Source organism: Danio aesculapii, chromosome 4, assembly GCF_903798145.1.
Source record: "Danio aesculapii chromosome 4, fDanAes4.1, whole genome shotgun sequence".
Lineage (NCBI taxonomy): Eukaryota > Metazoa > Chordata > Actinopteri > Cypriniformes > Danionidae > Danio > Danio aesculapii.
In genome coordinates this window covers 19,798,609-19,812,686 of record NC_079438.1, presented here as the reverse complement: position 1 = coordinate 19,812,686, position 14,078 = coordinate 19,798,609, and the positions used below count along the sequence as shown (strand labels likewise).

The window sequence follows — 14,078 nt, the reverse complement described above, 5'->3', positions numbered from 1 at the left end:
GAGCACATCTGGTGATTTTTAGCTTTTAATAGGATTTAGGTTTATGCAACAAAAGTAAATGGCTTCCTTCAGATGTCTGAACAGATGAAGAAATATTTTTATCAAAAGACGAGAAGATCATACACAAAGGTCCACAGATGACAGACAATAAAACACATGAACAAACTAAATAATAATCATTTCCTTTAGCACATTTAAAAGCTGCATATCAACAGACAAATAAAAGCAAACAGAGATACAGAAATATAGAAAATAAATACATCTATTTAGAAGTGCCAGTGATAAAGACTGCCTCACTTGTGAATGCAAAATTTAAGGACACATTATACCTCTGTGCTCCAGCTGTTTATCGTGATCCACAGGATCTGCCCTGGTTTACTGTCCAGTAGTTCCTACCTTGGCTTTGTCCTTCTTCCTGTTCCCCTGTCTGTGAGTTTCCCCCTCACCATCTGTCCTGTACCCTGTCATGGTTTCATTAAACTACCTCTCCCCACCACCCTTGTCCACTGTAACACCTCCAGCTTGCTGAACTCACTCTTGTTTTGTGTTTTCCTCTGAGGATCATCTGGAATCTGCTCCTAGAAGGGAGCTATGGCATGGTCCTGGTTGGCCTGTCCTGGTACTGTTGTTTTATCTGTGTGTGTGTCTGTGCCAGTGAGTGTGTTTACATGGAAACAGAGTTGGGTAAGCTACTAGAAAAACGTAGTGAGCTAAGCTATTAGCTACTCTACTTAAAATGTAGCTTAACTACACTAAAAGCTACCCCCTGGGAACTGTAGCAAGCTAAGCTAAAAGCTACTTGGCAAAAGAGGCTTAGCTACATCTAAACTATTTTTGCAATTTTAATTTTTAAATCAAAGCAACTTAAATCCAAGTCAATCACATCTTAGCGGTCAATAATAGTATATAACAGCTAAAACAATCCAATAACACCAGGTGTTACACATTTAAAATACTATAGTCATTAATAGTAAAGGGAAATATATTGGAATAAGCATTATATATATATATATATATATATATATATATATATATATATATATATATATATATATATATATATATATATATATATATATATATATATATATATATATATATATACTAAAGTATTTTTATTGTTTGAGCACAGCATCAGGAATTAAGTTATTGCATCTTAACATGTACTCCTGGAGGTATGGTCATGAGGAAATAACTCCTCTCCCTCAGTCATCTTTCCATCAAGCAAGTTTCACCAGAGGTGGCAGTAATGCACCAAAACCTTTGTTGTCAAACACCGTAAAACAGGAAGAAGAAGAAGAAATCATCATTCTCGCCATCATATGGATTTACTTTCATCGGCTACACACCGGCCTCACAGCTCCGTGAGTGTTGGTGCCGTCACTTATTGATCCCTGACCGGTAAATGTAGCTTGTGTGGATGCTACTGCGCTACTTTACTGATAAATTAGCTTCGCTACTGAAAAGCTATTTGATTTAAAAGTAAGCTACTTTTACATTGATTTTTACATTTGATTTGAAAGTAGCGTCGCTACCACCACGCTACTGAGAAATGTAGTTAAGTACAAGTAGTGACGCTACTGCCCAACACTGCATGGACACCAATAATTCGATATTAATATGATTAAGACAATACTGTGATTAAGAATAACCATATAAACAGCGGTTTTTGATTAACTTTATCCGATTAAGGATAATCAAACTAAAGTGAAATTGAATTAAGACGTGTGGAGTATGCTGATTTTAGAGTGCATTTTTAAAGTGCAGTACAGACATGTAAACACATTAATTGAACTATTACCGTCATGTAGGACTTATCGGCGCGTTTCGAACAGGATAGTCTATACACACACACACAAACACGGCTGTTTGACACTCTTTGCACCTACCGAGTCAGTGCAGACCACTGCATTGTGAAATGCGGAGGTTTTTTCTTCCGTTCAGCATGCGGTATGAACTTCCATTAAAACAACTCTCTTCCAGCAGTTCATAGATGCATCTAATATCTCGTTTGTCACATGGGACATGCAGGAAATGTTCCCAAATGAAAGTGAAAGTGCCAAACTGTACGTAAAGTCGACAAATTAAAAATAAAACACCTGAAATCACAGGAAACTCTGGAGAAAATGCGGATAGTGTGGTGACTTGATGACAATAATTGAATTATGTGCTACATGAAAGCAACTTATAATTCAAAAAGCAGCTCATGTAAACGCCTTAATCTCATTATTGTCTTAATTAGATTAAGGCAAATAACTCCATTACTGATGTCCATGTAAACGTAGTCAGTGTTACCTAATAATTATCAACATAGAGAAGGTCAAAATAGACAGAATGGAGAAAACAACATCAGTGTGATCATTCCACTCTTACCAGAAAGGACTTTTAAGGTGCTGTATCATTTTATAGCTGACTTGTGTGCAATTTACGCTAATAGACAATGTAGTTTACTGGCTTATTTGCTGTTTCTTAAGAGATAGTTCTCCTAAACATTTACTCACCCTTAAGTGGTTCCGAACCTTTATGATCTTTTTATTCTGCTTAACAGATAATAGTTTTTTTATGACAGCTGAAAACCATTAGCCATTGACCTACATGGTAGGAAAAACAACTGGTGTGGAAGTCAATGGTCACAGGCTTCTTTCTACAGGCATCTTCTTTTATGTTTAACAGGAGAAACAAAGTTTGAGAAAGGTTTATAACCCCTTGAGGGTAAGTAAAAATTTGTACATTTATTTTTGGGTAAACTATCCCTTAAACAACCACTGCCAAAACATGAATCTAAACATTATTAAAAAACACTAAAATATTAAATAAGAAACAATTATTAATGTATTTTCAAGTGCAGATGATATCACTATTGTGCATGTTCATTAACATGATATACTATATTATTTATTTGAGAAAGAAGCACTTTGACTTACTGAGCTCTTTTGGAGGATTTGATGACTGCTGATAGTCTGATGAGACACTCGTCTGACCTCTGGAATTTCTGAAGCTCAAACTCCTCCAGCTCCTCCTCTGAGGTCAACAACACAAAGACCAGAGCAGACCACTGGGCAGGTGAAAGGCGAGCAGATGACAGACTTCCACTACTGAGGTGAGACTGAATCTCTTTCAGCAGAGTTTGATCATTTAGTTCATTCAGACAGTAGAGCAGATTGATGGATCTCTCTGGAGACAGATTCCCTTCAAGTTTCTGCTTGATGTATGCAATTATTTCCGCTTTGCTCTGGTCTCTGTCATCCTGCTGTGTCAACAGGCCTTGTAAGAGTTGTTGATTGGACTGGAGTGACAGACCGAGAAGGAAGCGAAGGTAAAGGTCCAGATGTCCATTCTCACTTTCTAGAGCCTTGTCCACAGCTGTCTTCAGCAAATCAATCATACATTTAGTTTTGCTTTTTTTTCTAAAAATAGGTAAAGGTTTCTTGTTGATGTCTAGAAACAGATGTTGATAAAGGGCTGCAATGAACTCTTGAATGCTCAAGTGAAGAAAGCAGTACATGGTACCAAGAATGATCCCCATCTCCTCCTTAAAGATCTGGGTACACATGCCTGAGTACACCGATGCCTTATAGACGTCAATGCCACAGTCTTTCAGATCGCTCTCATAGAAGATCACATTGTTTATTTTCAGCTGCTGGAAGGCCAGTTTCCCCAGTGAAAGGATGAGGTTTGGATCCCAGGAGACATCTGGTGTGATTTCTCCATCATACTTTCTTCTGCTCTGCTGGATCTGAAAGCGGAGAAAGTGTGTGTACATCTGTGTTAGAGTCTTGGGAGATTCCTGCAGTGTTTCAGCATTAGCCCAGTGTTTCAGTTCAGTATTTCTGTTCTCCTTCAAAATGTTCTGGAGAACAGTGGCTGAAATCCAGCAGAAGACTGGGATGTGGCACATAATAAAGAGACTCTTTGACTGTTTAATGTGATCAAAGATTTCTCTGGCCTGATTCTGATCTGTGAGTCTCTTTCTGAAGTACTCCTCCTTTTGGGCATCATTGAATCCTCGTATCTCTGTCAGCCGGTCGATACAGTCAGCAGGAATCTTACTGGCAGCTGCTGGTCTGCTGGTGATCCAGATGAGAGCAAAAGGAAGCAGATTTCCCTTGATGAGGTTCGTCAGGAGAACATCCAGAGAGACTGCTGAAGATACATCATGACACGTCTCATTACCAGCAAAGTTCAGAGAAAGACGACATTCATCCAATCCATCGAGGATGAACAGGACTTTGAATCGTGTGCTTCTTGTAAGGTTCAGTCCTTTAGTCTCTGGGAAAAACTGAGTTATGAGGTCTTTTAAACTTTGTCTTTCTTTCTCCTTTAAGTTCATCTCTCTGAATGGAAGAGGAAATAGGAAGCTGATGTCTTGATTTGCTTTTCCTTCAGCCCAATCCAGAACAAACTTTTGCACAGAGACTGATTTCCCGATGCCAGCAACTCCTTTTGTCAGGACAGTTCTGATCTGCTCGTCTTGTTCAGGTGCTTCAAACAAATGTTTGCATTCAACCTGTATCTCTAGTGACTGATGACGTCTGGAAGCAGCTTCAATCTGTCTGATCTCATGTTCAGTGTTGACCTGTTCACTCGCACCCTGAGTGATATAGAGATCTGTGTAGATGTTATTCAGAAGTGTGGAGTCTCCTTGCTGAGCAATTCCTTCAAACACACTTTGATATTTCTTCTTCAGGCTACATTTAAGCTGATTGATGAAGAACAGCTCGCCTAAACACAGGAGCAAAGAAACAGATAGATTTAGTCTTGACTTATTTGTAAGTGACAGTCTGACAGATGGCCATGAGTAGGGCCAGACAGAATTTTCTAGTGGTGTAACAGGTCACAAATCTCACGGTTCGGATCACATTATGGTTTTTTAGTCACGGATTGGGCCATTTTTTGGATCAGTCATAAAGGAGAGACAAATGTCATTTGCTTTCCATTTATTACAGAAACAGCACTGCAGGACACTTTTATAAAAATGTATACTTTTGTATAAATAATCAGCAGAATAAACAAATAGTAAAATATTCAGTGTTGTGAAAAAAAAATCACTGTTACTCCTACTGTTGCTGTTAACGCTAAATGTAGAAATCATCTGCAGAACCCATATTTACTTTTAGCCTCATAATGTTTAATCTTAATGTTTACAATACAAATCCAATTAGACTAAATTAATTGGTAAACAAAGCACAAGTCTCATATAATACATTTACGAAAGGACAGAAAATATGACTTTACAAACTGTACTGTAACATTTTCATATTAGTCAACAATATTAATGAAATTAAATAACTGAATGAATATAAATGTACACACATTTACACAGTAAATAAATAAACTCAATGATGGGCTAAAACTCTGTAAAAGTCTGCAGATTTCGTGTGGGCCTACCCATGAGTCTCTTACCCTCAAGAGTATCAGCAGCTTGATCTTGCTTCATCTCTCTCAGGAAGAAGAGTGTGAGATCAAGAGCTGCTTCTGTGATTCTGCTTCTGTTCTCATTAAAGTCCTTTACAAACTCTTGACTGTTTTCTTCTTGTAAGATTTTCTTAAATTTCTCCAGTTCATTCTTCAGAAATCTGATCATTTTACTCTCAAGATTCTATGAGTGAAGAAAAAAGAACAACTTTTAACCAAAACATTCATTCACACACAGTTGTTCATCCACAAACTACTCAAAATACATTGTAATACACGATACTATGAGTCTGTTAAATGCTTGATTCTGATTAGCTGATGAACATTCAAGGGTTATTTTCAGATAAACACACAGCTAAAGTAGATCCAGGCAGGTTGAGCACATTACACTAAAGGGGGTCGCACACCGGATGCGCAATGCAGCACACACTTGACAGCTGGAAGTATCACACACCAGACGCACACATTCACATGTTATTAAAAATGAAATTCACAGCTACAAATGACAAAAATAAACACAACACAGTCATTGGATAAGATGTTTAAGAGACTAGTCCTACACACAGGAGCAGTTTGAGAACAAATACCTGACAAATGTCTGAAACACAACATCTGAACAGCTGTGGAAACCAGAGTCTAATAACATCTAAACAAAGACATCTCTGCTAAATTTGGACTGTCAGTGAAAATCTAATAGACGTCTAAGATTAGCCCTAATCTAGACTAGTCATCAAATACACATGAATGAACACATATGTCAAAAGTTTTGCTAATTTATTGTCTTTGTTGCTATATTTAGCGGCTTTTCAGACTTTTCCAGTAACAAGATGTCAAAAAAAGTGACAAATCTTTTCTTTTCTGGAGTCACTGGAGATTTTGGAGACTCTGACGTGTCTACTGTACCGTTTCTGCTCTTCTCAATGAGCAGGGATTTCAGCCGTTTCAAAGCACCAACTGCAAATTATTTAGCAACTTTATCTCAAAACAACTTCTGGACCTCGAGACTGTGAGGTGTTTCCCTGGTACAGTCAGATCTCTGCTTCTGTTTCAAATTAGATCAGTTTAATATTTGGCAGCAGTTATTGAACTTGTATGTTTATCATGTCAGAGAGATTACTGTACACAACATAGGTTTGGGAGGAGTCAGATTTCTCATGGCTAATCAATCCTTGTCACATGGCTATACAAGCAGCAGCCATTACACAGCTGACAATTTTTAGAAGTTCTTATTAAATGAGTAAAACTGACAGGGAGTCGTTTGTCTTTCTGTGTCTTCTGTCATCATGACTGGCAAACATGTCAGAGAAAACAGCTGAATCTTCAGGAGCTAACTCACGTCTCTTGGGCACATGGTAATATTTACAGGGGCGTAATATTGGACGCTCGGTGGATTTTTCTGACATGCTTGAATTTGAAATATTCAATATGCGTGATATTTCAAGATTTTACATCGTCGACAAAATTATTCTGATAATATCGCTAATATTTGATGTATCGCCGAATCCTACTCATGACTAATGTACATCCGTCATTATATAAAATGTGTAACATTATATCTCATTATTTACAATAATATTCCCTCAACATTTATAGCGTAGTTCTGTATGGCTCAAAATAAGCTGCTGCATGAATGAATTAGATTATGAAGAATGATGAAGATCCTGCTTATGCTTTAATGCGTCCTTTCTGCAAGTGATTTACTATTACTTTAAAAAGTGAATCCCTGCAGGTAATGTGATATGAAATCAATTTCGCTTTGTTGAAATCATGAGAAATTAAGTCACGATCACACGAAAACAAGAAAGAAAAAATATTTAATGCATGGCCCTCCATAGATTAAGACAGGTCAAGCAGGTTACAAGATTCAGTTCTCAAAAGCCTTGTGAACAAATATTTCTGTGTTTCAGGGAGTTATTTCAGTGACTTTAATTAATCAAAATGAGTTTTTCCCACCTGGAAGATTGACTGGAGATTGTCTGTGAAGCTCTTGTGTCTCCTGTGAGTCTCGTCTCCTGAATCTGCTAACTCATATTCATCCCTGTTAACAGATAAAACTACTGTAATTATACATTTAGAGGCAAACAGAGACAGATATTCATTCATTCATTCATTCATTCATTCGCCTTCAGCATGGTCCCTTATTTATCAGGCGTCACCACAGTGGAATGAACTATTCCAGCATATGTTTTACACAGTGGATGCCATTCCAGCTGCAACCCAGTACTGGGAAACATCCATACACACTCATTCACAAGACTTCAAAAAGTAGCTGTAGATAGAAATTTTATAGGAAGAAATATTTGATTTACAGTTTATTATTACACAAAACATTCAAGCTACAACAGCTATGATTATTTTTCAAATCTGTATTCAGATACATTTACTAAACAGTTTATGATTTACTGAAAATACTCTGAGTAAAAATTAAATCTGCCACTGGGAGTCTGCAAATGTCTTAATGAGCCACTAAAGTCATTCAGGAATGACTCTCTTTACTGTAATGTTGGTTCACAATAACATGTTTGACACAGTCCAAGTGTGTCCAATAATGTAAAACACAAAATACCTTTGAGCAGACAATGGTGTTTTCTCTCTGAAGTTTGGTGGATTATCTTCTTTTGACCAGTCACTCTTCAGAGACACACATGATCCTGATCTCACACTGAAGACACAAACACACCAGAGGAATAAACTGCAGGAGAAACTTCAGTCTCCTTTAAGAGTTTTATTAGTTTGTGTAGTTTATTTCAGCACAAACTAATTATTGACTGAAGATCTGTCTGATCAGGTCTGCTACACAGGAATCATGGGTAAACACGACACATATTGAGCTCTGGTAAAGATGATACCAGATCAAGCTGTCTGTAATCTAGACTGATCTAAACACATTTCCTGAAGTTAAACTGAAGCTTTGTCCATCGTTTGATCAGGCAATAGCAACACAAATAAGTGCATTGTTGTTGGTCTTTGTTCTTCAGAGAAAGTGTTGAAATAATGGTGTAAAAACAGAGTCAATACCTGTGTTTCTCTGAGAGAGAGTCCTTTACTCGCTCCTCTGCCATACTGCAGCTAAAACACTACTGCAGACATTAGCAGAGCTTTCAGGAAACAATCAGCCGCTGACCATCACCTGGAGATGACAATATACTGAGATTAAGAACATCACACTTTATAGCAATCAATGCTGACTTCACAAACAAGACCTTACTGAAACAGACCACATGATGAGGGAGACCACAAACTGATTTTCAGCCATTTCACAGCAGATATATATATTAATACTGATTAACATTAATGCAGTTGGCTTTACCCCTAATCTGACACCTCAGATAATTCAGGTTTGATCATTTGATATGTATGTGTCTGTCACGATAACTTCTGATTTAGACAACTATTAACTTATTATTTTAATTATTTATTAGTTTAGTTAGTAGTTAGTTAGTACTAAAACGTTACCAGTTAAATGCAGTTTAAGGATATTCCGCATTCTTCTGTTTACTGAAGCTCTGCTTTCAGTTTCGATTTCCTGACTCTGTTTAAAGTTTATTTTGTGCTGAATTATGTGAAATTATCGAGTCAACCTGATATAGAAGAGCACAAACACTTTCAAGTGATAAAAATAACCCATTATATTGTTCAAATGACCGTGTTTGGACCGTGTTTAATCGGTGTTTGAGGCTTTTAGCTTCAGGAGCAGACAGTCCTATAAATCACCCTTATGAACACGCTTATACACATATAAACCCCTTCATCATCTCCACAAATAAGCGTAATGTAGAAGTATTAAACTTACCTGCAGAAGTACAGACGCTCTTGTGCAGCAGGAACACAACTTGAGCTCTTTAGACGCTTTCGGTTTATCAGCTTCCTCTTCAGTATTTTGGCGGTTGTCAAACTTAAATGTGCTTTACCGCCTCCTGCTGGACTGGAGTGTGGAACAGGAGTCAGCAGACTTGGATCCAGGCACAAACGATTTAGGCAGACCATATATGTTAACTAACTAACTCCTTAGCATTATCGCCACCTATTAAAGTTCACAAATATGATTTCCCATTTCAGTCATTATTATTATTATATCGTAACGATCATTTGAACATCTCTGCAGTTTCTGAACTCAAATTATGTAAATACAATTAATTAGTTAAAGACACATGACTTTATTCACGTGTCCACATACACAAAGAAAACATAATAGACCGTCTAATTGTAGGATTAAGTGTAATAAACTAATTCAGGATCTTTATATTATCATACTTGGTTAAAATAAGTTTGTTGTAAAATATAAAAAGCAAACAATAATGTGTCACATTAAAATGAATTACTATAGTTAATCATTTAAACAATATATAATATAGTTATAAACTGATTATCTTGACTGATTATCTGATTTTAAACTACAATCTTTTAATAAACTGTCACAGCTGTTAGTTATTTATATATATATATATATATATATATATATATATATATATAATTTTTTTTAATTAATATTTAATAGTTAATTTGTTTCTATTGCTAAATTTTGGTTTAAAAACAATATATTGCTTACAATAAATTACTACAGTATTTCATGCGGGTAATCATTATAAAAAAGTTATTAGAAAATTAAGCAAATACACACTATTAAATCGCTTGAGTAAAATATTAATATAGTGTTAAACATTTATTACATGTAAAAAGAAATACATATAAAATGTATTATTGCCTATATTAACTTGCTATTATTTCCTTCATTATAAATTAATCCATTATAAAAATTAAACCTGTCCAACGTCATTTGTGGACTTAATCAGGACATGGTATATATTAAACTACATGTACATAAAATCGTAAATACACCCCACCAAACACTAGACGTTGTGCGGACGTGCAGATCACGTATATTTTGCGTCGGTCCGTCCGAGACCACATCTGCACGTCGGTTCGACGTGCAAATCTGGTCGACATATTGACGTCGGACTACGACCACTTTTGGACATGAATTCAACGTTCAAATCTGACCTGTTTTGGACGTATACGGTTGATTAAAAAAAAAATTTATGCATTATTGTATTTGAGTGAAAGTCCGATTCCCTTATTTAAGCCAGCACAAGGTCTAGCGCAGAATACATTTTGTTGAGGAAAGAAATTATATATATATATATATGTATATATGTGTATATATATGTATATATATATATATATATATATATAAATATGTATGTATATATATATGTGTATATGTATATATATATATATATATATATATATATATATATATATATATATATATATATATATATGTATATATATATATATATGTGTATATATATGTGTATATATATGTATATGTATATATATATATATAGATATGTGTATGTGTGTGTGTGTGTATACATACATATTTATAAATAATAATGCATATGAAATAATGTATAAAAAATAGTTTTTTGTTTTTTTTTGCAAACTCTTTATTCAAATGTATTAGAAAAGTAAAGACCAAAATAGCACAATTTAGACAGTTCTTTTTAGATTGTGCATATAGAAAACGTTGAAATAATGCAAGCATAGATCAAAAGCTATTGAACAAAATATCGAATTAATGAAAAAACAGTAGCCTATAGGACCTCCACGCACAAATATATGCAAAATGCAAAGCAGCATTCTTATCTGCATATTACTGGTTGATGCTTATTGCCTGCTATTTTGGTGAAAGAATAGCTTAACATGTTTACTGCTAAATTATTTTAAGCCTGATATACAAGCTTGACAATTAGTAATTCCGTTTATAATGAGGGGTGATCCAAGGTTTTGTCATTTAGATCTGACTCCAAGTCACTGATTGAAGTGTACTACACATCTATTTTTGTATTTTAAAACAAATTAAATCTCCAATAAACGTGGCGAAAGTGACAATTGCTTAAATTACAAATAAATAAATGAATAAATAAATAAATAAATACCTGATAAATGTAATCGAATTGAGTAAAATAAAAACATTACACTATACAAATGGTACAACTTAATGCACTTTATTACTAACTCTACACATATATAACCAACTTTATATGTTGTTGCAAAAGAAAACGATTCACTGAATAAATAATCACATTTTAAAGCATTATTCACAATATTAGTCTCATTAAAAATAAAGTGTTGTAGCAAAACAATTATTGCAACAAAACATTTAGCAACTTGCACACAATGCTGTCAAGGTATTGGTGTTTTTATTGTACAGATTGCACAGCCAAAGAAATCAAACACATGTACATGACTTATTTTAATGAAGCTTCTAGAAAATATAGAGAATAAATTTGTTTGACCACTATTTTAAACAAAACAATTGCACACTGTGAACGTATTGCATTTACTCATTTGAATAAATTGCTATTCAAATTTGTTTTATATGTAACAATTATAGTAATTATGTATATAACTTTTACAATTTATGTTTTCATAATTTCAAAATAGAATATTAAAATCTAAAAGATTATAGCAAAATTGCTATTTTAGTTAGGATTATGGTGCTCCATTCTCTGATGCTCCTCTCAAGATAAGAGCACACAGTCTCAAGTCCACATATAACTGTTGAAGCATCAGACAGGCAAAACCTCAATTTATATGCTTGGTTATTTGATGGCTTTTCTATGCTTCTTTCAAGTTCAAATTCAAATAAAAAAAACAAGACAAATTAAAGAGATTGAATAAAATAATCCTATTTACTCTAAATGCTGTTGTTGATAGAATTTTGACATGGTTACACCTCAACTGCACTCATCATAAATTGTTTTAAGACTTTTGCAGTAAGCATGTTGCCAGCTTTGATGTTTGATGTTGTTTAGTTGGCATCATAATAGTTAGTCAAGTTCTAAAATGACTTCACATTAAATACTTACTGGAAATGGTGTTGTAAGTTGTAACCTGCCATCATAATACATAAAATAAAATAAAATAAGGCATTTGATCTAATTACATTTTTAAATGTGAAATGACCTGACATGTGGCCAAGTATGGTGACCCATACCAAAACATCATTTGTTCTCTGCATTTAACCCGTCCAAGTGCACACACAGCAGTGAACATACTAACCACACACCCGGAGCAGGTATAAAAAAATAAATAAAAATAAAATAAATTTAACTGCATTTCCCCAATGTGACACTTACAGTAGTATTAAAATAATACTCTGCAAATTAACTACAAAATCAGTGTGCAAAAATAAAGCACTTCAAGAACAAGATGTAAGTGTATTTATATATGTATTTTAATTCACTTTTTGGTTAGTAGTAGTCTAGTGTTGATGTTGTTAATTCTTTTTTGCAAAGTTGGCTATTTATTTTATTTCTTGGATTTGATAAAAATGTAATCATTGCCTCATAAACTGGTAATGTCATATGTATTTAATTACTTTTAAAGAATACATTGTTAAAAAATATAGTAATTTCTTTTATTTTTGTAATTGTGCAGTTGAGTTCAAGTGTGCTTGAATGGCACTTTTCACAATAAACTGAAGCAAAGTATGCAGAAGGAGCCCTGCCCAATTCTGTGATGCACTGAGGCAATTTTGAGTCAAAAAACGCAGCGCTGTGAGGGGTCAGCTATCACGGTCTAATCGTCAAAATAAAGAGAATACATCCAATAACAAATTCTCCTTGGAAGACAGAACTTCAGAAAGCGAGGATTTTGAAATCAGAAACGACCTAGGACTGACCTTCCAGGTAACCAAATTGCATTTATGTACAAACATTACTGTTGATATTAGCCTGTTGTCTAATAATTTATTTGAATGTCAGCATATTTCTGTCAATCATCAGAAGCCAGAAAAAAAAAGATAAGCTAATGATGGCATAAAGACTGCCTTTTGATGACTGATAGCCACCCCTCTTGTTATCATGTTGAGCTAAAGAAAAAGGAACTAATGTTCAAAAATGAATAAATGTTTGAACGAAGAAAAACACATTCATTTTCATATTTTATCTATTTTAAAATGGATTTATTTACTTCGTTATGGTTTTTACAGGTTTTGTCCTCTATGCATATGATAGGTGTGTAAATTCAATTTATCTGACTTGTTTCTCAATCTCCTTGTCACAGAGATGCCCAACACTGATCATGACTTCTGTGTGGAGCCCATGAGAACAGAGGAGCAGCTTGTGGATTATGTACAGGTGTATGTAGATTATACTGTTTACAGAGTCGGACAATAACAAAAAATTACTAACAAATTAAAATTAAATTCTGTCTTAAATTTACTCTAGAAAAAATCTGATTTTACTTTAGCCTGTGGAACTATTGGTGTCATAATCTGTATGCAAGTATGTGACTTAATTTGTGAAATTCTATGTTTTAACTTTTGTGTCTTCATAGTTCGTTTGTTTTTGGACCATGTGTGTCCAAAATAAGGTGAGATTAAAAAAAAAAAAAGTGTATTTTTGTACCGGTAAAATTTTTTAAAAGTTTAAAAGTGCATAGAAGACTTTGAATTGTACTAAAATGCTAAAAAATTTATTTTGTAGCATATTTTAGTTTAAAAAAAAAACAGCACAGTTGAGTACACTTGATCTTGAGCTTAACTACTATGAACTACAAGTATATTATAAAAGTGCTCTAAGTGGACATGTAAAGGCAAACTTGTAAATATTTTAAATAATTTATAAGTGTATTTTATTTGTAAAGATAGTATA

General features: G+C 34.3%; 1 protein-coding gene across 1 annotated transcript in view; it reads left to right on the top strand.

The window, feature by feature from the left end:
• The window catches only part of LOC130222025 (NACHT, LRR and PYD domains-containing protein 12-like), a 272,015-nt gene that overhangs the window by 102,208 nt on the left and 155,729 nt on the right, over positions 1 to 14,078 (top strand).